Genomic DNA, 27,196 nt, shown 5'->3' on the forward strand with positions numbered 1-27,196 from the left:
GAGAGATTCAAATTTCTCTGCGAAGCTTCATTCATAATAGTCAAGACATGGAACCAACTGAGTTGCCCACTGACAGATGACTGGATAAAAAACCTTGTGATGTTTATTCAATGAAATACCTCTCTCTCATTAAAGAGATTAAAATATGAAACTGAAGATGATGATGACTGCACTAAGTGAAGTAAGTCTGGGAGTGAAAGACCATACTAAAATATTTTACTCCTGTAGAATGTAAATAACTAAAGCAAATCAAGTGGCAAAATGACCAAAAACTAAGACTAGATGAAATCTATGATGGTGATAAGGAGGTAAGGTATGGGGTGGGGGGAATGGTTAGCATGGCCTATAGATTGTAGATTATGGCACTTATACTTCAGTCTAATACACATTTAGAGGTAGAGTTGTACCCCCAGATGTTTAGAACATAAAATCATGGAATGGAGGAATAAAGAAACGTTGCCATTTCTGAAGGTGCTGAGTAGAACTGCAGGAGAAGCAGAGTCCGAGCGCTTTGATTTTTTTTTTAACTCAATAAACATTTTTTTCTTTTTCTAGTAACAAAAGCTGTGTTAGAAAATGAAAAGGGAACAAGGTGGAAATGAAATAAAATTTCCCTGCAAGGAAAGAACTCAAATGGTAATCAAGGAGAGCCCGGGGAGAAAGGATATAGTTGTTTTTTTTTTTACCTGAAAAATCAAACAAAAGAACTTTCTGATGACTAATGCTAAACAAAAATAGAGCCGGCTACCTATGAAGGCTGTGACTCACTGGTGCTGTTCAAGTACTGTCTAGACTTCAATGCTATGAAGAGCACTGCTTATTTTAAGCTTTGTGATTTGATGTTCTCCTCCCATAATGCCCATGGACTTGCCAACTCTACCCAAACCCTGAAAAAATCCAACTTAAGTTCTACCACCAAGCCACCCCAGGCCTTCCTAGTAATCACTTCTACCTTTTCTGAACAAAGTCTCTATTGCCCAAATGATTTATGTGGCGGATAAGAATGCATAGCTCCTTAGTGCTGCTTCAGCTGAGTAGTTATTAAGCTCAGGGATCAACTACTTCATGAGTTCCATCTAGTTTTATCTCTGCAATCAGACAGTGCTTCTTATAGACAATAACCTCACTTCAATGTCTAAGACTAGCCCTGTATCCTGCACGTCGCTGAGGCCTCAACCAGAAACTGTTCCCAAAACTCCTCAATGCCTGTTCTGCAAAACAACAGCTCTCAGGATCAACAGCTGTGTGAATACAGGGGAGAAATTTTCTGGACTCTTTTTAGATATCTGCTCCTGATTATTTCATTTCCTGGTTATACTCAGTTATAGTTTAGTTTTAGTGAGCTAAATATTCCTTCTGACTAAAATAGTACTCTTCCACAGTCTATTTTTAGAGAAAGGATGGGGAAAACAAGGAATGAAGCTTTTAATTGAAAACATTCACTCTTTCTTTCTGTCATAGAATGAAAGGACTGGTGGTCCAGGAGGTGGTGCAGTGATAAAGCTCTGGACTCTGAAGAATGAGGTCCCAAGTTCGATCCCCGACAGCACATGTGCCAGAGTGATGTCTGGTTCTTTCTCTCTCCTCCTATCTTTCTCATAAATAAATAAAATCTTTAAATAAAAAAATAAGAATGAAAGGACTGGATAAGCAACAGAAAGTACTCTCCAGAAAACCCAGCCATTTAGGAAAGGAATAATTGGATGGATTAAACAAGCACAAGTAACACCATTAACTTACCCATATTAAAGTTGGATTCAAGACCAATACAAAATAAAAACTGACATTAGAAATTCTATTTTTAATTTATTACATTTGAGAGAGATAATTCCACATGAGGCAGAGAGAAGGAAAGAACAAAAATGATAAGCCTGGGGCCAGATAGTGGTGCGCCCAATAGAGCAAACATATTACCATGCACAAAGACCTAGGTTCAAACTTCTGGGCCGCACCATCATGGGGGAGCCTAGTGACTGGTCAAACTGTGCATATATCTGTCATCTATCTATCTATCTATCTATCTATCTATCTATCTATCATCTCCCACTTCCCTCTCCATTTCTCTTTAAATTTTTAAAGATCTTTATTTACTTATTTATTATTGGATAGAGACAGAAATGGAGGGGGGGAAGACAGAGAGGGAAAGAGACAGAGACACCTGTAGCCCTGCTTCACCATTCATGAAGTGGGGACCTCTGCAGGTGGGGACCTCTCCATTTCTCTGTCTCTCTGTCTCTCTGTCTTTCTCTCTCTGAACCCATCCACCACCCTAGAGTCTTTTACTTTGGTGCAATACACCAACTCCAATCCAAGTTCTACTTAGTATTTTCCCTTCTGATCTTGTTTACAACTTCTGCCTATGAGTGAGATCATACAACATTCATCCTCTTTCTGACTTATCTCACTTACAAGATTACTTCAAGCTCCATCCAAGATGAGATGAAGAAGGTGATATCACCATATTTAAAGCTGAGTAGTATTCCATTATGTATATAGACCACAACTTATTCAGTAATTCATCTGTCCTTGGACAACTGGATTGCTTCCAGGTTTTGGCTATTACAAACTGTGCTGCTAGGAACATAGGTGTACACAAATCTTTTTGGATGGGTGTGATTGGTTTCTTAGAATATATCCCCAGGAGAGGAATTGCAGGGTCATAGGGCATGTCAACATCTAGCCTTGTGACAGTTCTCCAGACTGCTCTCCACAGGGTTTGGACCAATTTACATTCCCATCAGGAGTGCAGAAGGGTTCTTTTGTCCCCACAACCTCTCTAGCATTTGTTGCTGCTACCTTTTCTGATGTATGACACTCACAGGAGTAAAATGGTAACTCACTGTTGTCTTTATTTGCATTTCTCTGACAATAACTTTGAGCATTTTTTCATGTGTTTGTTGGCCTTTTGGATCTCTTCTATGGTGAATATTGTGTTCATATCCTCTCCCCATTTTTGGATGCAGACATTTGTTTTCTTGTTGCTGAGTTTGGTGAGCTCTTTATATATTTTGGTTATTAGGCTACTCTCTGCTGTAGGTCATGAAAAGATCTCCCATTCTGTAAGAATTCTCTTTCTTTGGGTGGTAGTTTCTTTTTTTTTTTTCCAAACCAGTAATGGCTTTTACTGCATCTTTTAAGAGATCACACATATCCATTATTTTGCTGCTTGTGTGGTTGGACACCATAGAGATTATTCATCAGCCTGCTGAACTGTTCCTTTTTCAGAAACATAGATACCATCCAAAAATTTCCGGATATCTTTGTTTTTAACAGTTGTAGCTTGCTGAATCAATGCAGCTGAATTTGAATTCGATGTCATTTCCTTCAAGAATTCATTCATCTTTCTGGGCTTGCGATAGTGAGCATGCAACACCTGACCTCATTCGAACCCTGCGTATGTATTTTTCTCCCAAGAAGTTTCCGATTTCAACAAGGACCCATTCTCCTGAATAACAACGTTGATAGGGAAGTGAGCATACACGGACCTCATTTTGTATCGGAAGCCCAGTGTAACACCCTTGATCATGTTCTGTACATGGCTGCAGATAGTGTGGACAGTAGCCAGTTCCTTTCTATTTCCCTACCATTTGTCAACTCGGAGCCGCTTCTTTTTCTTTCCGAGAAGACTGAGCTCCACGTTGATGTGGTTGAAGTCCCTCCGCAGGGTGCTTCTGGGGCCCTTCACGTGCGGCCCTTCAGAGAGATGTCGACGGTCTGGTTGCTGAGAATGGTCTTCATTCTCGCAGTAGATGCGGCAAAGCTGGGTGGTAGTTTCTTTTGCTGTGTAGAAAATTTTTAGTTTGGTGTAGTCTCATTAATTTATTTTCATTTTAGTTTTCTTCATAATTGGGTTCCTATCCTTAAAGATGCTTTTAAAATTTAGATGGAAAAGAGTTTTGCTAGTATTTTCCTCTAAGTATTTGATAGTTTCTGATCTAACATCCAAGTCCATGATGCACTTGGAACTTACTTTTGTGTTTGGTGAAATACAGTGGATCAGTTTCATTGTTCTGCATGTTTCAACCCATTTTTTCCAACACCATTTGTTAAAGAGACTCCCCTCTCCCCATTTAATAGTCTGGACCCATTTGTCAAAAATTAGATATCCATGGGTATGGGGACTTACTTCTGGTCTCTCAACTCTATTCCACTAGTCAGTGAGTCTATTTCTGTTCCAGTATCAAGCAGTTTTGATTACAATGGCCTTATAATACAGTTTGAGATCTAGAAATGTGATGCGTTCAGTGCTGTTCTTCTCAAGAATGTTTTGGCAACTCTATGTCTTTCCTGGTTCCAAATAAACTGTAGCTTTTTTTTTTATTCTCTAAAAATAAGGGTGGGATCTTGATGGGGATTGCATTAAATTTGTATAAATTTGTATATGGTACTGGATAGTATGTTAATTTTGATGATGTTAATTCTTCCACCCCATAAACATCCTTCCACTTCTTTGTATCTTTGTCTATTTCCTTGGATAATGACTCATAATTTTAAGTATACAAGTCTCTCACATCCTTTGTTAGGTTTATTCCTAGATATTTTGTTTTTGTTGCTATAGTAAAAGATTAATTTCTAGATTTCTTCTTCTGCTGACAGTGTTTACAAAGAGGAATGCCACTGACTTCTGTATGTTAATTTTGAAGCCTGACACCTTATTATATTGCCTGATAATTTCTAAAAGCTTCCTGCTGGATTCTTTAGGTTTTTCTATGTATGCGATCATATCATCTGAAGATAGGGTGAGTTTGACTTCTCCTCCAATCTGTATCCCTTTAATTCCTTGCTACTGCCTGTTTGCTATGGCAAGAAGTTCCAACACTATGTTGAATAGTAATGGTGAAAGTGGGCAGCTCCGTCTAGTAGCAGATCTAAGGAGAAATGTTTCCAGTTTTTCACCATTGAGTATGATGTTGGCTGTAGGTCTGCTATATATGGACTCCACTATCTTGTGAAACTTTCCACCTATTCCCATTTTTTATAGATTTTTTTTTATCATAAAGGGATGCTGGATTTTGTCAAAGGCTTTCTCTACATCTATTGATACAAGTTTGTATCAGTGGTTTTTGGTCTTGCTTTTATTGATGTGGTGGATCATGTTGATTGATTTACATATATTAAACCAACCTTGCATCCCTGGGATAAACCCCACTTGGTCATGATGGACAATCTTAATAATAATCTTTAATAAACTGCTGTATCTGGTTGGCTACATTTTTGTTCAATATTTTATCATCTATGTTCTAGATGCTAAAATATTGGTGTGTAGTTTTTTTATTTTTTTGTTGCAATATTGGTGTGTAGTTCTATTTTTTTGCTGTGTAGTTTTATTTTTTTGTTGTATTCTGTCTCCTTTTGATATCAGAGTGATGTTGACTTCATAGAAGCTGGAAGGGAGTATTTCTGTGTCTTCAATCTTTTGGAAGAGTTTTAAAAGTAGAGGTATTAACTCTTCCTTGAAGTTTTGTTGAATTCATTTGTAAAACCACCAGGTCTAGGACTTTTATTCTTGGGAAGGTTTTTGATAACTGTTTCAATTTCCTTAGCTGTGATGGGCCTGCTCATATTTTCTAGTTTCTCACTGTTTAATTTCTGAAGTTTATTGATATCTAGGAACTCATTCAATGTTTCCAGGTTCTCTAGCTTGATGGCATATAGTTGTTCATAGAAGCCTCTCCATTCCAGGTGGTTCACTTCCTAACAAAGTCCCAAAACCTAGGTATAGACCAGGTCCCCTGAGATAGAGCATAGTTCACACGTATCCATAGACTAGGGCAAAAATATATACCTGAAAGCAAAAGTACACAGTAGTCTGCAGTGAGCAGTCCCCAACACATCATCTGCACTATTCCAGCCTTTAGGTCCATGGTTGTTCAACAATTTGTTTGGCTTTGTATGTTAACTCTCTTTTCAGCCACCAGGTTCCAGATGCTAGCATGATGCCAACCAGACTTGCTTGGACAGACCAATGTGTCCTGGAGCTCTGCTTCCCCAAAGACCCACCCTACTAGGGAAAGAGAGAGGCAGACTGGGAGTATGGATCAACCAGTCAACGCCCATGTTCAGCGGGGAAGCAATTACAGAAGCCAGGCCTTCCACCTTCTGCAACCCACAATGACCCTGGGTCCATACTCCCAGAGGGATAAAGAATGGGAAAGCTATCAGGGGAAGGGATGGGATATAGAGATCTGGTGGTGGGAATTTTCTGGAGTTGTATCCCTGCTATTCTACGGTTTTGTTAATGTCTCCTTTTAAAAATAAATAAATAAATAAAAGCCTCTCATGAGGGAGTCTAGTGGTAGCGCAGTGCGTTAAGCACACGTGGTGCCAAGTACAAGGACTGGCATAAGGATCCTAGTTTGAGCCCCCGACTCCCCCCCTGCAGGAGGGGAGTTGCTTCGCAGGCGGTGAAATAGGTCTGCAGGTGTCTATCTTTCTCTCCCCCTCTGTCTACCCCTTCTCCCTCCATTTCTCTCTGTCCTATCTAATAATGACGACATCAATAACAACAACAATAACTACAACAACAATAAAAGAAAAAAACAAGGGCAACAAAAGGGAAAATAAATAAAATTTTTTTAAAAAGAAGCCTTTCATGATACCTTGGATTTCTGTGGTGTCTGTGATAACATCTCCTCTTTCACTTACAATCCTATTTATTTGAGTCTTATCTCCTTTTCTTTCTTTCTTTCTTTCTTTCTTTCTTTCTTTCCTTTCTTTATCTTTTGTGAGTCTAAGGGTTTGTCAATTTTGTTTACTCTTTCTAAGAACTCACATTTAGCTTTATTGATCTTTTGTGTAGTTCTCTTATTTTCAATATTATTTATTTATTCCCTACTTTTAGTTATTTCAGTCCTTCTGGTTGCTTTATAATTCCTTTGTTTCTCTTCTCCCAAGTCTTTAAAATGTGCAGTCAGGCTGTTTATTTGACACTTTTCTTGTTTTCTAATGTGTGCTTGTATGACTATGAACTTCCCTCTCCATACTGCCTTAGCTGTATCCCAAATATTTTGATAGCTTGTGCCTTCATTTTCATTAAATTCTCAAAAAATTTTGAGTTCTCCTTAATTTCCTCTTTTAACCAGTAGTTGTAATTGATGTACTGTTGAATTTCCATATTTTGGGATTTTTACTAATTTTTTGTTTATGTTAACTTAATTCCACTGTGATCTGAGAAGGTGCTTGGGATGATTTCAATGCTCTTGAATTTGTTGATACTGTCTTTGTGGCCCAATACATGGCCTATCCTTGAGAAAGACCCATGTGTTCTTGTGTAGAATGTATATCCCAGTTTCTTTGGGTGAATGACTCTGAAAATGTCCAATAGTTCTAGTTTATTTATGTCTTCATTTAGATCCCTTCATTCTTTATTAATTTTCTACCTGAATGATCTGTCAAGTTAAGAGAGCAGGGTGTTGAATTCCCCTACTATGACTGTGTTGCTGTTAATATACTGTGTAGCTCTTTCAGTAGATGTTTCATGTATTTAGATAGCCATTCTTTGGGTGCATAAATGTTAATAATCATTAAGTCCTCTCAATTGACTGATCCTTTGAACACTAAGTAATGTCATCCCTATTTATTTTATTTTATTTTATTTTAAGGTCTATCATGTCAGATATGAGAACAGATGTTCCTTCCGCTTTTTGTGGTTCATTAGCTTGTATGACAGTTTTCTATCCTTTCACTGTGAGTCTGTGTGTGTCTTGTTGAGTTATATGGGATTCTTGTAGACAACATATGGTTGGGTTGTGTTTTCTGATCCATTTTACTACTCTGTGTGTTGTTAAAATTCGGGGGCTCTAGCTGGCCGGGCTAGCTTCATGGGCGGGTAACAGAGACGACCAAAGACGTACGGCAGGGCAGGGAAGCTGTATTTCTTTATACAGGAACAACGATTTATAAACTAAGACAAACTAATCACCAAACAGAACTCTGTTGCCTCTTTTCCCCGCGGCAGCGCCAAGCACTCTCAAACTCTGAAACTCTCCAACTCTCTCGGGGTTCCTTGGGGCCGGGCCAAGTGGGCCCGCGAAACTAGCAGGACTGAACCAATTTTCTTGGCATGGGGAGAGCTAGAACAACCCAATGTAAAGCATACAACAATTCCCCCTTTTCTTTTTAACTAAATGACCACAGTATCAGGGGTGTGGGGTGAACAGAAACCTATATCATACAGGCATTTCTAAAAAAGAAACTGGCACAAACATGGAGAAACATGTAAGCAAGAAACAAGAACCAGTGTGCTGCCAAGGGAAGGCCTGAGGGGGCCATCTTTTGCCTCTGTGGGCAAAACTTTATCAGCTTAAAAAAAAATTTCTTGTCTCTGGGGGGCGTACTTGTCTCAACAGGCATTTGCATGGGGGTGGGGAATGGCCTAGAGTCCCAAAGGCAGCTGGCTGTAATTTACTTACTATGAAACAAAACTTGTTATTAGCATAACCACAGCACAATCTAAAATTTCTAATAGAGAAGGAATTTGAGACTTTTACATATCAACAACATCTTTTTAACTTTTTGTTACACCCATTCAAGATGGAGACACACCCTAGGTGTGCGCAGGAAAGGAAACCTCAGGCATGAGAATAATTAGCATAGCCATTGTGCGATCTACCATTTCTAATAGAGAAGGTAATGGAGAGTTTTACATATCAACAAGTCTATTTAACCTTTTGTTATACCCATTCAAGATGGAGACACACCCTAGGTGTGTGCAGGTCTTTAGACCAACTAGTTAAAATACATTGATTTTTAACTAATTTTTACCTCAGACTTTAAATGTAAGTTAATTTTATCTTTATGAGAATTACGTTGAAAACCTTTTTCATTTAACTTTGACTAGTAAGAATTTAGCCTTAAAGTTACTGTTTACCAAACTTTAAACATACACATAAACATGGTCATTAATGCACAAGGAGAGAAACCTTTGTTACGAAGACATGTCATTGCAAACACAAATTTAGATATGTACTGTCTTAGTTGTTGGGGGGGTGCGTTGTCCAGTGGTGGTCTCTTGGGCAGCTTCACTTCTAGGAATTGCAGGTTGCGATCTCTGGATGAATTTTTGCGTATTTTAGCTTGTCTGCCTTCAGACCGGAGCTGAGGATCTCGGCCAGTGTGCCCAGTTTCGGCAGGGAGCCCGGGAGGTTCGGGATCTGTCCAGAATTCATAGCACGAGGGCAGGCGAGCCAGCCTTGTATAAGGCGCGGGCCGAGGTGCCCAGTGGTGGCGGCCATGATAGGCTGCCGCGGCCCTGCCCCATGGCCCTGCCATGTCTGCTGCCCTGTTCGCAGTGGCTGAGCAGTGAGCCACGTGGTGGAGAGCCGGCTCCTGTGGGCTGGCCTGCGTGCTGGCATTAGGCTCCTGCGTGGTGGCATCGGGCTCCTGCGTGTTGGCATCGGGCTCCAGCGTGTTGGCATCGGGCTCCTGTGTGGTGGCGCTGGGCTCTTGTGTGGTGGTGTCGGGCTCCTGTGTGCTGTCGTCGGCCTCCTGCGGTCTGCAGGGCTGCGGGGCTGCAGGCGCGGTGCGCGGGGTTGTCTGGGCGCAGCCAGCTGGCTGGCTGTTCCACCAGGTGGAAAAGGCAGCTCTGTGCCTCGCCTCTTGCCCGCTGGCTCTTCCCGACTCCTCTGGCTGTTTTGAGTGTGCCCAAGCGAGTGGAAACCACAGAGTGGTCAAGAGATAAATGTTCCAGAAACAGCAAAACAGTCTCGTGAAGAAAGAGCAGAGGCCTTTGGAGATCTCTTCACAAGCAGAAGAGAAGGCCATAGTACATAGGTAGCCAAATTGTCTTCATTTATCTGAGAGATGCGCAGGTCAGGTCCACGTGGGCGTCATTTGTTGTTAAAATTCAGGGGCTCTAGCTGGCCGGGCTAGCTTCATGTGCGGGTAACAGAGACGACCAGAGATGTACAGCTGGGCAGGGAAGCTGTATTTCTTTATTCAGGAACAACGATTTATAAACTAAGACAAACTAATCACCAAACAGAACTCTGTTGCCTCTTTCCCCCGCGGCGGCGCCAAGCACTCTCGAACTCTGAAACTCTCCAACTCTCTCGGGGTTCCTTGGGGCTGGGCCAAGCGGGCCCGCGAAACTAGCAGGACTGAATCAATTTTCTTGGCAGGGGGAGAGCTAGAACAACCCAATGTAAAGCATACAACATCTGTGCCTTTTACTAGGTGAATTCAGGCCATTGATATTTATTAATATTATAGAATGAAGACATTTTAATGCCATTATTGTAGATTTTTAGAGCGTTCCAATATACGGTAAATTTACAGTGATGTGATTGTTTATAGGCGGCTTTTCAGAACTTCTGGCAGGACAGCCTCAGCAATAGTTGATTTCTTCAACTTTTGCTTGTCACAGAAGGTTTTTAATGCCTTCATCTAGTCTGAATGACAGTCTAGCAGGATACAGGAGTCTTTGGTTGAAAGCCTTTCTCATTGAGCCCTCAGTAGATATCTTGCCATTCTGGAGAAATCTGCTGCTAATCTTATGAGTTTTCCTCTGTAGGTGACTGTTTTTCTCTTGCAGCCTTCAGGATCATTTCTTTATCATTATTCCTTTGCATTCTAAATTTGATGTGTCTTGGTGTCTTTTAAGTCTGGGTTAATTCTCCTGGGACTCTCTGGGCCTCTTGAACTTCTATGTCTTTTTTTTTTAATATTTCTTTTTTTTTTTTTTACCACAGCACTGCTCAGCTCTGGCTTATGGCGGTGTGGGGGATTGAACCTGGGACTTGAGAGCCTCAGGCATGAAAGTCCCTTTGCATAACCATTATGCTAAACCCCCACCCTAACCTCTATGTCTTTTATGTTGTCTAAAGTAGGTAAGTTCTCAGCTGTTATGTCCTATAGAATGCTTTCTTCACCTTCTTCTCTTTCTTCCTCTGGTAGGCTGAAAAAATGTGTATATGACTTTTTTTAAGTCAACCCATATGTTTCTGTCATTGTTTTCAATATCTCTTAGTTCATCCACAATCATGCAATTCTGTTTTCTGCCTCACTTATTCTGTTCTCTCTCCTCTGTTGTTTTGTGACACTTAACTGTTTTGTTACCCTGTTCAGATACTGTATTGGATTGCTCAGCTCGTTATGCTCTTAGCTTGTCTATCTGAGCTTTCAGTTTTCTGGTTACCTGGAGATAATTAGTGTTTCTTTCAGAGTTTCATTTGTTGTTTCCCCATTTCTGATGCTATTACTTTCAAAATGTTTCCTCACTTCTGTAACTATTGCATCAACTAGTGTTTGGATGTTGTCCTCATTCTTTTGTGCTTCTATCTTTTTGAGTCTTTTATCTAAACTTTTGTCCTAGTTCATTTCTCCAATGTTTCTTCTTGGTTTAACCATTCTATCTGGTGTGTTATGAGGTTCCTCTCTCAGTACTTTTCAATCCACTAGTCACACTTGCCTGGATTGACCTGTGTCTAAGGAAGGTAGTAAGAGTTCACAGTTTTAGAAACTAACAGTTGTTTTAATGTTATTTCAATCCCTGGGGTGAAGCATAGTGACTGTTAAATCCTTTTATCTTTTTCAACTTCCCTGTGGGCTATGGGAGCCTGACCCCCTTTTTTTTTAACTATAAGTAGATAATTTATCTTAATCATTCATTTGTGACAAAGAGATAAAACAGGGTGGGGGATAGACAGCACAGTGGTTGTGCAAAGTTACTCCCATACCCAGAGGGTCTGAAGTTCTGGGCCTAATCCCTACCCCACCCCCATCTGGAACTGAGCTGAGTTGTGTTCTGTGTCCCTGTGTTTCTAAATAAATCCTGACTTCTGAGGAAATTCACCTTTTTTTCTAATTTATAACGAGGATGATGTAAAAAAGGCTCCCACTATATAGTCATACCTCCTGACCACCAGGAGTGTAGATTTTCTCCTGAGTCACCCAGCCAGCTCTCTGCCCCCCAATGTCAGTATAGGGCTTCCTTGCTGCTGTTCCAGCCCCTGAGGGGCAACAGCAGTGGAGACTCACAGTTGGAAATTGGTGAGGCTTATGTTGTCTTCCTTTCAGCAGTCTTTTTGTCGATAAAATTCAGAACAGAGGTGGTCTTTCAACTGGAAGACTCCCAGACTGGTACCAGCTGCTCCTGAGTAGGTACATATTTTTAGCCCCAGGAATCTCTTTAAGTCCCTCTGTCCATGAGCCATACGTGTTTGCACTCAACTGTGACTTGGTGGGTTCCTGGATTATCTTGTTGAGTTCTCAGGTTATTCTAGTTAAGTGAGGGATTTATTTGTTCAGTTATTTTTGGAGAAGAAATATGCCTCACTGCAAAGTCTAAGAAGTTTGAATTACCCTAAAACACTGTTTATGATCAGGAGCTATAAGTTTGCTATGTAAAAAGTTTTTGGATACTTTGAGATTGAATGTGAGACACCACAGGTACACTTACACATGTTGTAAGCTACTTACTGCACATGTAGTTAGATTTCTTACCCAAAAAGTTACAGTCTTGAACATCCCTATTACTTTTTATTTATAGAAAGTCCACATGCAGTTCCCATCAAGTATATTTGCCATTACATTATAAATTATCATATGTAATAAATTATAAAGTGGAGAATAGGCTTCATCAGAGAAGCAGTTACAGAAGCCAGTCCTTCTACCTTCTTCACCCCATAAATAATTTTAGTCCATACTCCCACAGGGATAAAGAATAAGGAAGCTTCTGGTGGAGGGGATGGGACACAGAACTCTGGTGGTGGGAACTATACCCCTGTTATCTTACAATTTTGTTAATCACTATTAAGTAACTAACAAAAAAAATAAGTTTTTATTATTAATACTTAGAAGAAAAAGGAGGAGGAGAAGGAACAGAAGAAGAGGAGGAGGAGGAACAAGAAGAAAAGGAGGAGGAGGAGGAGGAGGAGGAGGAGGAGGAGGAGGGGGAGGAGGAAGACATCTTGGGCTACTCTGTAAACCCCCATTGGGGATGCAGACTTTAGACAATCCCATGGAGAATAATATGGAGTGAACCACCAAACCCTCCCCTCCACTCTGAGTAGTCAGCTTCTACAATTTATGAGGTTGTTGAAAAACTACATCATGATTTTTCTGATGACCCACTAAATCTAATCAGCTTCTGATATACCGGTGAACCCTGCTCAGAGCCTATTCTCTCGGGAGAACACACTTACCACTGAAGTTCATCTGCCTCTGGGGTTCTGGGGACTGGGCAGTGGTGCAGCAGGTTAAGCCCACATAGTATCTACCTCTGGGGTTCAGTCCCTCCAACAACAGGCAATGAGGCTTTGGAATATAATTACCACCTTCCTTCCTTTTCATCTCCATCACTGACCCTGCTGAGAGACTCTGCCATGGGCTTAATTCCAAGTAGAATACCAGTGTATCTTTTTTTTTTGTTTGTTTTAAAGAGGGGTTTTTGAAATATCTCTGCTCTCTTAACCTCAGAGCTCCACTCCTACATAATGGCCTGAATTATGAACTATGAACTGTCAAATTCTACTTGTCCTCAGCAAATGGAATTTAGAAAAAAAATTAATATATTTATTTATTTATTACTGGATACAGAGAGTGAGAAATTGAGATGGGGAGAAGGGAAATAGACAGAGAGACACCTACAGACCTGCTTCACCACTCACAAAGTTCTCTCCCTGCAGGTGGGGATCAGGGACTTAAACCCAGGTCCTTTCACACTGCTGTGTGTGCACTTAACCATGTGTGCCCCCACTGGCCCACATGAAATTTGGAAACATTTATATAACATTTACATAAAAAGTATACATGTTATATATAAAAAATATAAATATTATATATAAAATTTATATAACATTTGACCCCTATCTTATAACAGGAAAAAATATGCTTAAGTTCTTCATACAACTAGACCCACCCAATGAGCTCATATTGTAAGAGCAAGGAAAACAGCTAACTGTAGGTTGTATTTATCTATTGTGACATATATTTTCCACTGATCCCTTCACAACTACTATTTATCTTTCTTCATCCTGCTCTGAACCCCCAAGAAATTAAATTTTATCAACTATAGCAATAAGCTTCTTGCACACTCTCTCTGGGTTTTAGTTTGTGGTCTGCAATGGATCAGAAGAGAGAAGCTAGAAGGTTTATCTTCAACCCTCTGATGGGTAGAGGTGTCCCTTTGCCAAAGGAACTCTCTCAGCATATACCCTCCATGTCTAGTGTGGTACCCTCCCTGGGTCCCTTCAAAGTGTCCCTGCCCACACATACCCCACATCCCAGGATTTACCCTTCATCCTTCCTGGCTTTTCATCACTGTCTACTCTTTTGTATACAGGTCTTTCTTTAACTCTTTCCTGAAATAGCCTGCTTGAACCTGCTATTGATTCCTTGTCTGGATTCTGTAATATTATTTTCATTCTGGAATTCTCCAGAAGTGTCTCCAGTTGAGAGTTTTGTAAGCCAGGAGCTTTGAAGCTAGGCAAGAGAAAATAAATCAACTGGTCATACACTGTTTTTATTTATTTATTTATTTTTAACCAGAGCACTGTTCAGCTCTGGCTTATGGTGGTGCGAGGGATTGAACCTGAGACTTTGGAGCCTCAGGCATGAGAGTTTGTTTGCATAACCATTATGCTATCTACCCTCTGCCCCACACACTGTTTAGTAAGAGGATCACTTCTTGTTACTTGGACAGTTCTCTTATTTTGAAATTTTTAACCTTTCTGAAGTGTAATTAAAAAAAAGTAAACTCTGTCTGAGAGTTGGGCAGTAACGCAGCAGGTTAAGTGCATGTGGTGCAAAGCACAAGGACCGGCATAAGGATCCTGGTTAAAGCCCCCTACTCCCCACCTGCAGGGAAGTCGCTTCACAGGCGGTGAAGCAGGTCTGCAGGTGTCTACCTTTCCCTCCCCCTCTATGTCTTCCCCTCCTATCTCCATTTCTCTGTTCTATCCAACAACAATGACAGCAATAAAAACAATAATAATAACTACAACAACAATAAAACGACTAGGGCAACAAAAGAGGAAAAAAATAGCCTCCAGGAGCAGTGGATTCATGGTGCAGGCACTGAGCCCCAGCAATAACCCTGGAGGCAAAAAAAAAAAAAAAAAATACTCTGCTTAATTAAAGCATCATATATCATAATATCAAGCTCTATATTTACTAGAGCAGCTTCTATGTCCCACTCTAATGATGTGGATATAGCCTTCTTTCAGTGTATGCTTTTATGACATAGTTTCAATAAATATCACTATCACTGTATAGATGTCATTATGACATCAGATAACATTATTTATAGAAGAAATGAATTAAGCTTCTATAATAAGAGTAAAACAAGCTTTATAGAAGAGCTGACTAATAAATGTTGACTCTCATAAATGAAAGGAGCTTGGGATCTAATATGGAAATGGTTCAACTATTTCTGATTCAAAAACAACTCTCTGAAAGCTGGAAGATCAGCAGACACTGAAGCATTTTCTATCAGAGGAAAGTGCTTAAAGGACTCTCCTGTGTTTGAAATGAAAGATAAGTCAGAAGCTATCAAGTGCAACTTTAGCCATGCAGAACTAATCCAACAAAATAGAGTGAAATAGCTTTTTGATGAAGCCACTAAGAGCAAAGAACAAGTGCTGAGAAAACAGCACTAGACTTCGTGCTGGGCTCTGTGATGGGTCTGTGATGGTGATAGACTCTGTGAAGGGCTCTGTGATGAGCTCTGTGGTGGTGATAGACTCTGTGAAGGGCTCTGTGATGAGCTCTGTGGTGGTGATGGACTCTGTGATGGGACTGCAGTGGAATTTGTGATGGGCTCTGTGATGGCCTGGGATGGTGATGGGTTTTGTGATGATGATGGGCCTGTGGTGGACTCTGTGATGGGATCTGTGATGGTGATGGACTCTGTGGTGGGCTCTGTGATGATGATAAACTCTTGGGATGGGCTCTGTAATGGACTCTGTGTTGAGCTCTGTGATGGGCTCAGTGCCTGGACCCAGTGAAGGCTTCTTCTGTAAAACTACTGAATTTTTTAGAGGGTCACTTCAGTTTGGAACTTGTGAATTATGTGCTGGCCAGGTAAGAGGATAGAGAAATGAAGACAGGTGCACATTCCAGAGCTGTCAAATTTCTTAAATCAGTAAGAACCTAAATAAAACCACCCAACCTTTTGCAGTTCACATTTTACTCACTTCTGAGGACTAGAACAGTTGGAAGAGCAGGGAGGATGAATGTTCCTGTTGCAGAGCCCAGGAAATTAGATATGAGTGGGCATGCCCATCCCTGTCGATTCATTTTAAGATCTTTCAAACGTTTCCTTTCTTCCCAAGCTGCTTATTTTTGCTGGCAAGATTATTTATAGTCAACCCAACTTCCTAGAAGGATTTGGGATCAGTTTTTATAAACACTCATTCTAGATGCCCAAGGGGTGAGGGTGGAAACTCTTGAGGTTTGAGCAGCTGTTCTCCCTGTATCACCTCCCACACAGCCATCCTGAACATCACAGTGCAGCATGTCACTCTCGATCTAGAAGGAATGCTCAAGCCTTTTAATTGTTGTAGTAAATCTAGTTTTCTTGTCTGTCCTTTACAGTACGATTGCTACATCTTATCTCCCTCCCCTTCAAGGGTTATTACTGGAGCTTGGTACCTGCACTATGAATCCACTGCTCTTGTGGCCATTTTTCCCATTCTTTTTGGATAGGACAGAGAAAAATCAAGAATGGAAGGAAGATAGAGAGGTAGAAAGACAGACACCTGCAGATCTGCCTCACCACTTGTGAGGCATCCCCCCTGCAGGTGGGAGTGGTGGCTTGAACCAGGATCTTTGTGCTGGTCCTTGCATTTCATACTCTGTGCACTTAACCCGTTGCGCCACCACCCAGCACCCCCCTTTATTTTTATTAGTGATTTAATAATGATGAACAAGGGGGCAAGCGGTGGTGCACCCAATTAAGTACACATATCACCATGAGCAAGGATCCGGGTCTGAGCCCCCACTCCCCACCTACAGGGGGGAGTGGTGCTTCACAAGTGGTGAAGCAGGTCTACAGGTGTCTTATCTTTCTCCCTCTCTATCTTCCCCCCCCCCTCTCGATTTCTCTCTGTCCTATCTAGTAATAAAAAAATGATTAACAAGATTGTAAGAAGACAGGGGTATAATTCCATACAGTTCTCACCACCAGAGTTCCATTTCCATGACCTCCATTGGAAGCTTCCCTATTCTTTATCCCTTTAAGTATTGATTGAACTGTTATTTCCCAATCTGCTTTGACTTGTGCCAAGTTGAGGCCTTTCCATATGAGCTTTGTTGGGGTGTGTGTGTGTGTGTGTGTGTGTGTGTGTGTGTGTATGTGTGTGTGTGTGTACACACACTATCTTTTAAAGCCATATTGAAGTCCATCTGCAATTCAAGGAAAAAAAAATCCTAGGTGATGTAGTGGGTAGCAGCCTGTCTCTCCATGTAAAATCACACACACACATATATATTAAGATTTATTATTTTATTTTTGAATGACAGTTTTGTTTGTTTCTTTTATTAGGAAATTAATGGTTCCAACATGAAATCTTTCAACACTCATAACCATGAATGTATGTTGGATGTTTATGCATATCTGTTCATCTTCCGCCACAGCTCAGAGGTCCTGTGAGGACAAAACCACATATCCCTCATATCACCATTCCTCCATATTCCCAGCATTCCAAACATGCCTATAGTTCTATTTTTGAGTAGGTTATGCTAAATTACTGCTTGATGAATTAGTTCAATGAACTCAATAATACAGCAATCGCTCGTGCAGTTCCTCCTAGGAATACTTAGCTTCCAGTCTTGCTTAGTCTTACAGGAATGAGACTCTAACAGGGCACACAGGGGCCTGAACCAGTCAGCAGGGAATGGTAAGTCAGTCGCTGTACAGAATGAGGAACAGGCCAGACAGGACCAGGGACCCCTGTATCAAAACATAGGATGATGGGTCTTTTTTATATTTTATTTATTTATTTATTGGATCGAGACAGAGAACAATTGAAAGGGGAGAAGGAAAGAGACAGAGAGACACCGGCAGACCTGCTTCACCACTCATGAAGCTTTCCCCCTGCAGGTGGGGGCCAGGGGCTTGAACTGTAACATGTGTGCTCAACCAGGTGCACTGTCGCCTGGCCCTTGAATGAATGGATTTTCAAGTGACTCAAGCACAGAAGTGTTTCTTGTGTTAGTAAGAGGAAAAGTATAGGAATTCTTTAATGGGAGCTTTCATTCTACAGATGAACATAGTAAGACTTAGAGAGAATAAATAATAACCCCCACTGCAACTGGTACTGAACAGATATAGACTGGAGCCCGAGTCTCTTGGCTCCTGATCCTGCCTTCCCAACATTATATAATCCAGGGGATTGGAGCCTGTTCACAGGAAGAAATATTTTTTATTTGTTTGTTTATTTATTTATTCATTTGTTTATTTATTTATAAAAAGGAAACACTGACAAAACCAGAGGATAAGAGGAGTACAACTCCACACAATTCCCACCACCAGAACTCCATGTCCCATCCCCTCCTCTGATAGCTTTCCTATTCTTTATCCCTCTGGGAGCAATATCTTTTATAAGGCAAAGCACAGGTAGTGTTCAAACAGCATTTTAAGGATATTTTATAAAGTCAATTTTTACTGTGAGAGAGACCTAAAGTGCTAGTTTTCCTTTTCAAACAACAATAAAAAAATACTTCCCCATTTCCCACCCTCACCCCCTGTCATACAGAGAAAGATGTGTTCAGGTGTTTAACTTGAAAGCAATTTCTTCAAAGGAAAAGAAGATTCTCATCTGGCCACTGAGTCAAATACTGTCTCTGGACTGGAAACAATGCATTAAGCAACATAACTGGCTTTCAAAAGAGAAATGTAGAAGATGAAAGCTGACATATGAAGGCAGACTCAGAGCAGAAGCAGGAATGCATGCATTTACTTGGGAAATTGTTAAAACAAAACAGCAGCTTAAATTATCCACCCTTTCACAGAAGCAAAGAAATCATTCCTCATCAGTACTCTAAGCAAATCCAGTTTTTTTTTTTACTAGATTTATATTCAAGATTCTAAGATGAATTAGATCTTTCCACTGACCTTGTCAAAATATGGCTTTCTCATAAGAAAAAGTAATAAAAGCCTAAGCCATAGCCTAGATCAATAAGATCAGACAGGTAGACAGACAGTAACAGAAAGTCTCCATGTGATTTTTAATTAAAAAAGTAAATCAGAAAGAGTGAGTGTTCTACTTTGTTTGCAAGTTGTTGCTCTATATTTTGATAAAGTTTTATATGTGCATCCCAATATCTGTCTCACATATCTGTATGTATAAGTATTTAAGTAAACATACCATACATATGTGTAGATGCACATATAATTGTACAGCATGTATTTAAAATAAACTTTATAAAACACATATGATATCTTATAAAATAATAAAAATATATGCTTATAATTTTAATATATACATATATATTAGAAATTTAAGACCAAAGTGCAGTGATTTAGAGCCCACACTCTGAAGTCAGGTCATCCCAGTTCAAATAAATCCCAGCTCTTCCCCAGATCACATCAAATCAATGGGGTTTACAGTCAACAATATTTATACCCCTTTCCCATATTTGGGAGCTACTCTCTTCCCTGATCAGCTTTCTGGTCCTTTTTCCAGTCATGACATCATCACCCTAGACAATAACATGGATCTACCTGTATATCAGATTTCAGGCTCAGGGGAAAAAAGAAGAAGAAGAAAAAAAAAAAAACTAGTATAGCCACAGGCCTTTTGGAATATAACTAAAATATGCATACTAGCTATTTATAAAATGGAGGACCCCCCCCCCAACTCTTCATCTGCACTATTTCAGCCTTTAGGTCTATGATTGGCCAAACAATTTGTTTGGCCTTGTATGTTAACTCTCTTTTTAGCCACCAGGTTCCAGATGCTAGCAGGATACCGACCAGACCTCCCTGGACAGACAACCCCACCAATGTGTCCTGGATCTCTGCTTCCCAGAACCCCACCCTACTAGGGAAAGAGAGAGACAGGCTGGGAGGATGAATTGAACTGTCAACACCCATGTTCAGCAGGGAAGCAATTACAGAAGCCAGACCTTCCACCTTCTGCACCCCATAATGACCTTGGGTCCATACTCCCAGAGGGCTAAAGAATAGGAAAGCTATCAGGGGAAGGGAGGGGATACGGAGTTCTGGTGGTGGGAATTGTGTGGAGTTATAGTTTTGTCAATGTTTCCTTTTTATAAATAAATAAATACATAAATACATTTTTTAAAAAAGAATGTTGGTCCACACTCCCAGAGGGATAAAAAATAGGGAAGTTTCCAATGGAGGGGATGGGATACGGAACTCTGGGGGTGGGAACTGTATGGAATTGCACCCTTATTACAAATATACCTCTCACAATCTTGTAAATCAATATTAAGTCACTAAAAATAAAAACAAAACATTAAAAAGAGAGTAATTTGGAATTAATGGTTTCAGGTTACAATACGAATAGATGATGACCACAATGCAGTTACGTATCATTAAGCAAATGCACAACTTTCAAAAGGAGCAAAATGTTCCTTTGATGTAGTCTCTATAGTTCTAAAGATATTTTAACAAGAGGAAAAACACTTATTTCCTTGATACTATACTCATTCATCCTAAACTAGAAAATAAATAATCTGTACACAGAATATATGCAAGGTAACCAACTTATTAAGATCATATTGATTTAATAGATGGGTATAGTGTTGAAACAATAATGCTCAGACTTGGAGAAAACTGGATGACATCATTAAACCCAGAATACTCATGCTCACCCAGAACTATCCACATGCAGTTGACAAGACAGAGGAAATACCACTGCTCCTTGGATTTATCCTTTGATTAGCCCTGTTTGTTGAAGCTATTCTGGCTGAACCATTTGTTTCTCCAAGCTCTCAAAACTTCTTTATTTTCCCAAGGATAGAAAACTTTATGAGATTAACCTGCATCCAACAAGAGAAGTGTCTGACCTTTCTCATCATCTTAAAGAGTCTACCTTTGAAGTTGAAAAATAAGAACAGAAAGAGAAACACAAAACAGATCTTGGAGTTGGTATATTGCACCAAAGTAAAGGACTCTGGGGTAGCAGGAGAGTGTTCAAGTCCTAGAACATGATGGTGGAGGAGGACTAAGTAGGGGCCTAGAGTGTTATGTGGAAAACTGAGAAATGCTACACATGTACAGACTACTATATTTACTGTCAATAGTAAACCATTAATCCCGCCAGTAAAGGAAAAGGAAATTAAAAAAAATTAAACTAATTAAAAAAGTCTGTCTTTTCTTATTATCCTTACTATGATATTAATAAGAGCAACTTTTATACTTCTGATTTTGAAGCTTTTTTACTTCCATATCCTCAAACAACCAAATCTGGGGGGTTAATAAAGCTTTTCACAGCACATTTCTTTAAATAACTGTCCCAGCTTGCCTAGAACAGTAAGTCAAGAACAGGGAAAAATACTTTTGTTGAGAGCCTGTGTGATCCCTGCCATATAATTCAGAGATTGGTTCAAGATTTTTTTTTTTTGAGGTACTTTCAGAAAAGCACAAAATCCTAACACCTCTCCTCCCTTCACTCATTTATCCCACAGGGAACTCCTGTAGTGTGTCAGACACCACTCCAGGGACAGATGATGTCACTGTCTCAACTTGCAAAAAGGTGTGCCAACCCAATAACCATGCTAGCTGTGATCAGTACTTTGGGACAGGAATTGGGGGCCAAGGAGGTCTGTCTAATCTACCCAGAGCTGGATAAGCTACTGAAAGGGACATAACATTCTACTTTAATTCACCTTACTGGATTCAAGTCAATTATGTAAAAAATAAAAATTAACAAATAGGCTTAACTTGGATTCTGTAGGTGTTTTTACTTTGGGACAATGTGCACACACAGTTTCACTGCTCCAGGTCACTTTTCCATCCAGATCGAGAGACAAAGACAGAGAGAAAGAGAGAGGTAAAGAGACCACAGCATCTGAGCTTCCCCAGTGTCATAGCACCTTCCACATGGTGGTAGCAATTGAACCTGGGCCAGCGGCATGGCCAGGTAAATGATCAACCTGTTGAGCTCACAGCACAGACTCTGTAGTCTTGGTTCTCAGCTATAACTCTCAGATGCTGAAGACATTAAGGCAAGTGAAAGTCTACTGAGTCCAGCTTCCAACTATCATTTCCATAAGAGACAGCATGAAAGGAGTTTGTGGTATGAACCTCCTTAGCAGATGGTAGATGAACAATATTCTCTGGAAGTCCACCATGAGCTAGACTCTCTCAAACCAGTTGCAATCTTGCCTCATGATTTTTTTTTTCTGTTATAGATAGAAATAATCTCTTTCCATTTTGATTTGTCTTTCATGTAGTTCTACAAATAACATTGGTGGGAAGTTGTTTAACTTGGCTTTAAACAGCCAGGAAACTTGGTGTGGATTGATTTGACTGACTGATTGATTGACTGACTTTTGCCATTAGGGTTATCCCTGGGACTCAATGCCTGCACCACAAATCCAACACTGTTCCCTGCAGTCATTTCCCCCTCTTATTTGATAGAAATAGAGAGGGTGAGAGAGAGAAAAAGAAAGAGAGAGAGAGAAACCTACAACACTGCTCCACCACTCACCACAGGTGGAGAACAGGGACTTGAACCTGGGACCTTGAACATGATGCATACTCTACTGGGTGCACCACTGCCTATCCCCCCCCAGAGTGTTATTTTTTTTAAAGACAGCAAAGAGTGCCCTGCATCACCTTTTCCTGCAGTCATATAGACAGATATCTAGTTAGTACAGCAAAGATTCATCCCCTCCAATTCTTTTAATTAATTTTATTTATTGGAGTCATCCAGAAATCAAGATGGAAGGGAGTGATAGAGAGGAAAAGAGAAAGAGAGACACTGGCAGCACTGCTTCACCACTCGCAAAGCTTTCCCCCTGCCGGTGGGTGGCAGGGGCTTGAACCCAGGTCCTCGCACACTATATAACATGTGTGTTCAACTAGGTGCACCACCACCAGCCCCTTCATCTCTTCCGATTCTAATGCTGCCCCAAGTAGAGTCACTGTGACAAGCCAAAGAATAAAATGGACAAGGTGCCATCGCATCCACTGCAAATAATCAGAAGCCTTCACCTGTCTGAGAAAAGTTATCAGTAATTATTCCCCCTCACATAAGGCTCTGGCCATCTGAACTTCACACAGAATGGGAACTTGGGAAAAAGGAGTCAGTACTGGTCAGGGTTCATTCACCCTAACCCCACAAAGGCAAAGACTTGAACCTTGCAACCTTCTTGCTTGGGATTTTGATATACAATTGTAGGACATTTAAAACATTTTCTGAAACATGTAAATGTTTCTAAAAGCTATCTACTTGACAAAACAGCACTAACTAGTGTGCTTGATTCTTCCTGCCAAATTGGTGAGAGGGGTAAGAGAGGCAGAGATCTTGATAGAGAGAGAGAGAGATTAATGCATTAATGGCAAATTGTTCAATACATTGTGTAATGTACATCCAATGTAAAGTAAGAAAAATTGAAGGAGATTGGAATAAAACTGTGGATGCTTTATTTATTTACTTACTTACTTATTTTTATTGCCACCAGGATTGTTGTTGGGGCTCTGTGCTGGCACAATGAGTCTACAGCTTCTGGCTGCTCTCTCTCTCTCTCTCTCTTGCCTATTTGATAGGACAGAGAAAAATTTAGCAAGAGAGAGAGACTTACAGTACTTGCTTCCTCTCTGCAAGTGGGGAGCATGGGCTTGAACCCAGGTCCTTGTGGACTGCAGTGTGAGTGCTTTACCAGGCGCGCCACCACCTAGCTCCATGTGGATGCTTTTGAAAGTGTTATCTGTGGCCAAAATAGAAGCCTAAAGAGTTCAGAACCATTTCAGAAAGCACAGTCAACTCAATGAAAACCCATGTTCTATCTCTCTGAATCCTCATTGCCCACTATCGAGGGCTAAGTGTTTATTACAGAGAAGCATCCCCTTGAAAGTCCCTTGGGAGGCTGTCTCCATGGAGATTTGCCATGTCACTTGGTAACAGCTCTGGCACAGTTTTTTGTTTTTTGTTTTTGTCCCAGTACCTAGTGAATCCTGTTGGTTGAGCACCTGCAAAACAAGGTGGTTTCATTTATGAGCCATGATGGATGAAAAATGCATCATTAAGACTTTATGTGGCAGGGATGAGTGAAGACATATCTGGCTGAGAGCACAAATCACCATCCTCAGAGACCCAGGTTCAAGCCCCTGCTCACCACATGCAGCAGAGAAGCTTCATGAATGGTTCATGAAGCATGGCTGCAGGTGTCTCTCTAGTTCCCTTCCCTCGCACGTTTTCTCTATCCTGTCAAATTTGAAATGATAACTATATGGATAAACACGTATATTTTTTTCATCTTACTGGGGGGCTAGCGGGTTACAATATGGTTGTTAACCTACAAGCATGTCAGTACCCCAAGACCTTTTTTGTGTCCTCCCTGCCCCTCCATCCACAGGCTTTGGCTTTGGTGCAGCTCACTGTCCCCAGTACAAGCATCAGACTACCTGAACCAGAAACCTGCCTCTTTCCTTCAGCTCCCATCAGTCACTTCAGTTCCCCCAGGGCTCAGTGGCCATAACAACTGAATAGTATATAGAGTTGTAAGGAGTAGTTACTTCCATGGTTGAGTTTGGAGATAATATAAAGCACCTCATCTAGTACCCTCTTAATTGATTTTTTAATAAAATCCTAGATTTAGCCAGAGGCATGAGACAAGACAGAAAGGGGTAAATATGGGATTATTTTACTCATAGACAGAAGTTGAGAAATAAGAACAGAAGGGAAAATACAAGGCAGAACTTGGACTGGATTTGGTGTATTGCACCAAAGTAAAGGACTCTGGAGTGGTGGGCGGGGGGTGGGGGGGGCTTTCACATCCTGGTGCATGATGGTGAAGGAGGTCCTAGGCTGGGAGTAAGAGTGTTTTACAGAAAACTGAGAAACTTTACACATGTACCAACAACTATATATACTGTAAATTATTAATTCCCCAATAAAAATACAATACCATATATAGAATTAAGCCAGTCCTGTTGCGATGTATTTAAACACATCAGGTTGTATGTATAATTCTCACTCTACAGAATGTGGTAGTTCACATTTAAGAGAAATCAGTGTAATTCCCCTCTGGAGAACAGGATGAACTGAGGACGAGGTGAGCAAGCAGGCGGACATGCTCTGTGTCCCAGGACAATGTGAAGAACAATTGCCTGTGAATGCTCTTTGATGGTCACCCACTGGGATTGTGCTCTAGGACAATTGGCTTCTAGTCCTAGATTGCAATGCACCTAGTGATCTAGGTAGACAACTGCAGCAAGATCAAGGGATACTATGAGTGAGCAGGCTTGCTAGAGATAATCTTCATGAGCAGATTTTGGAGGAGTCTCTGTCCATAGTAATAACTGTTTTTTTTATAAAAAAAAAAATACATGCATCTTATGCAGAGCTAGAACAACCAACCATGATAGCTAGAGTGCCTTGAGCGTGCATAGAAGACAATGAAACTAAAACTGCATAAAGGTTTGTCCCTGAAATTTTGCTCTATATTTTACCGCCTCTCAGCCACCAAGTTGCAGATGCTACCATGACACCATCCTGATTTCCCTGGACAGATGAACTCACCGATGTGTCCTGGAACTTTGTCTCCCCAGAGATCTACCCGACTAGGGAAAGAGAAACAATCTGGGGGTATGGACCCACCTGCCAACACCCATGTCCTGTGAAGAAGCAATTAAATAAGCCAGAACTCCCACCTTCCATATCCCAAAAATAATTAGGTCCATACTCCCAGAGGGATAAAGAATAGGTAAGTTAGACAAAACTTTTAGTCTACCTGCACGCTAAGGCAAAAAGTACTAACGTCATGGGCCACAGGGAACATACCTAAAAAAGACTTCCCAGCTTCCTCCCATATGAAGACTTCTAGTTCCATTTGCTCTACTTCCTCCTTTGGGTTCCTGTTTATTAAATAATTTACTTTATATCTTACTGTCTTTCAGCCACCAAATTGCAGATGCTACCATGATGTCATCCGGACCTCCCTGGGCAGAGGACCCCACCAATGTGTCCTGGAGCCTCACTTCTCCAGCGCCCTACCCCACTAGGGAAAGATAGAAACAGGCTGGGGGTGTGGATACAACTGCCAGCATCCAAGTCCAGCAGAGAAGCAATTACAGAAGTCAGATCTCCCACCTTTGCACCCCATAAAGAATTTTGGTCCATAGTCCAAAAGAGGGATAAAGAATAGGGAAGCATCCAGTGGAGGAATGGGACATGGAACTCTAGTGGAGGGAACTGTTATGTTTCAATTTTCTGAACCATGATTAAGTCACCAATTAAAAAAATGATCCTGACACAGAGAGGAATACCTGACCAATAGATCAAAGATCCTTACACTTTTATAAGTTTCTTCATGAATGGTGAAGCAGGGCTACAGGTGACCAATAGATGCCTCTCTCCATTGTCACTGGTCATCTCCATCAGGAACAACATACTGGGCCCCCATAGGACCTTGCCCTCAATGTGGACCAACAATGGTAGAGAATGTTCCATTCCCTGAGGAGAGGATGGACAACATACTCTATTTACCACCTGAGGAAGATGGGTCCTGAAACTGGGGCAGCTTGGAACATTCCTACTCATGACCACAGAATGTGAGCTCAGACCTAAAGGGATGGAGAGGTCACATAGACTCCTAAGCTGAATATGGGCCCCAGATCAGATCAATGAGGTCTATAGTCAACAATATTTATACACCTTTCCCATATTTGGGAGCTACTCTCTTCCCTGATTCAGCTTTCTAGTTCTTTATCCAGCCATGACATCACCTACCCAGACAATAATTAGGATCCACCTGCATATCAGAGGTCAGGCTCAGGAAAAAACTAGTATAGTCATGAGCCCTTTTGAATATAACTAAAATAGGTCTAGTAGCTATCTACAAAACACAGACCCCAAATCTTCATCTGCAATATTCCAGCCTTTAGGTTCAAAACTAGTCAACAATTTGTTTGGCTTTATATGTTAATTCTTTTTTCAGCCACCAGGTTCCAGATGCTAGCAGGATGTCAACTGGACTTCCCTGTGCAGACGACCCTATCAATATGATCTGGAGTCCCAGTTCCCCAGAGCCCTGCCCCACTAGGGGAAAAGGCTGGAAGTAT

The 27,196-nt window shown here is 40.8% G+C and overlaps 1 protein-coding gene and 1 pseudogene across 2 annotated transcripts in view; both read right to left on the minus strand.

Moving 5' to 3' along the window:
- The window catches only part of NCALD (neurocalcin delta), a 435,454-nt gene that overhangs the window by 270,979 nt on the left and 137,279 nt on the right, over window positions 1-27,196 (minus strand). The gene's annotated exons all lie outside the window — the stretch shown is intronic.
- On the minus strand, window positions 3,111-3,753 carry LOC103109750 (large ribosomal subunit protein uL6-like; annotated as a pseudogene).

This window comes from Erinaceus europaeus, chromosome 1, assembly GCF_950295315.1.
Source record: "Erinaceus europaeus chromosome 1, mEriEur2.1, whole genome shotgun sequence".
NCBI lineage: Eukaryota > Metazoa > Chordata > Mammalia > Eulipotyphla > Erinaceidae > Erinaceus > Erinaceus europaeus.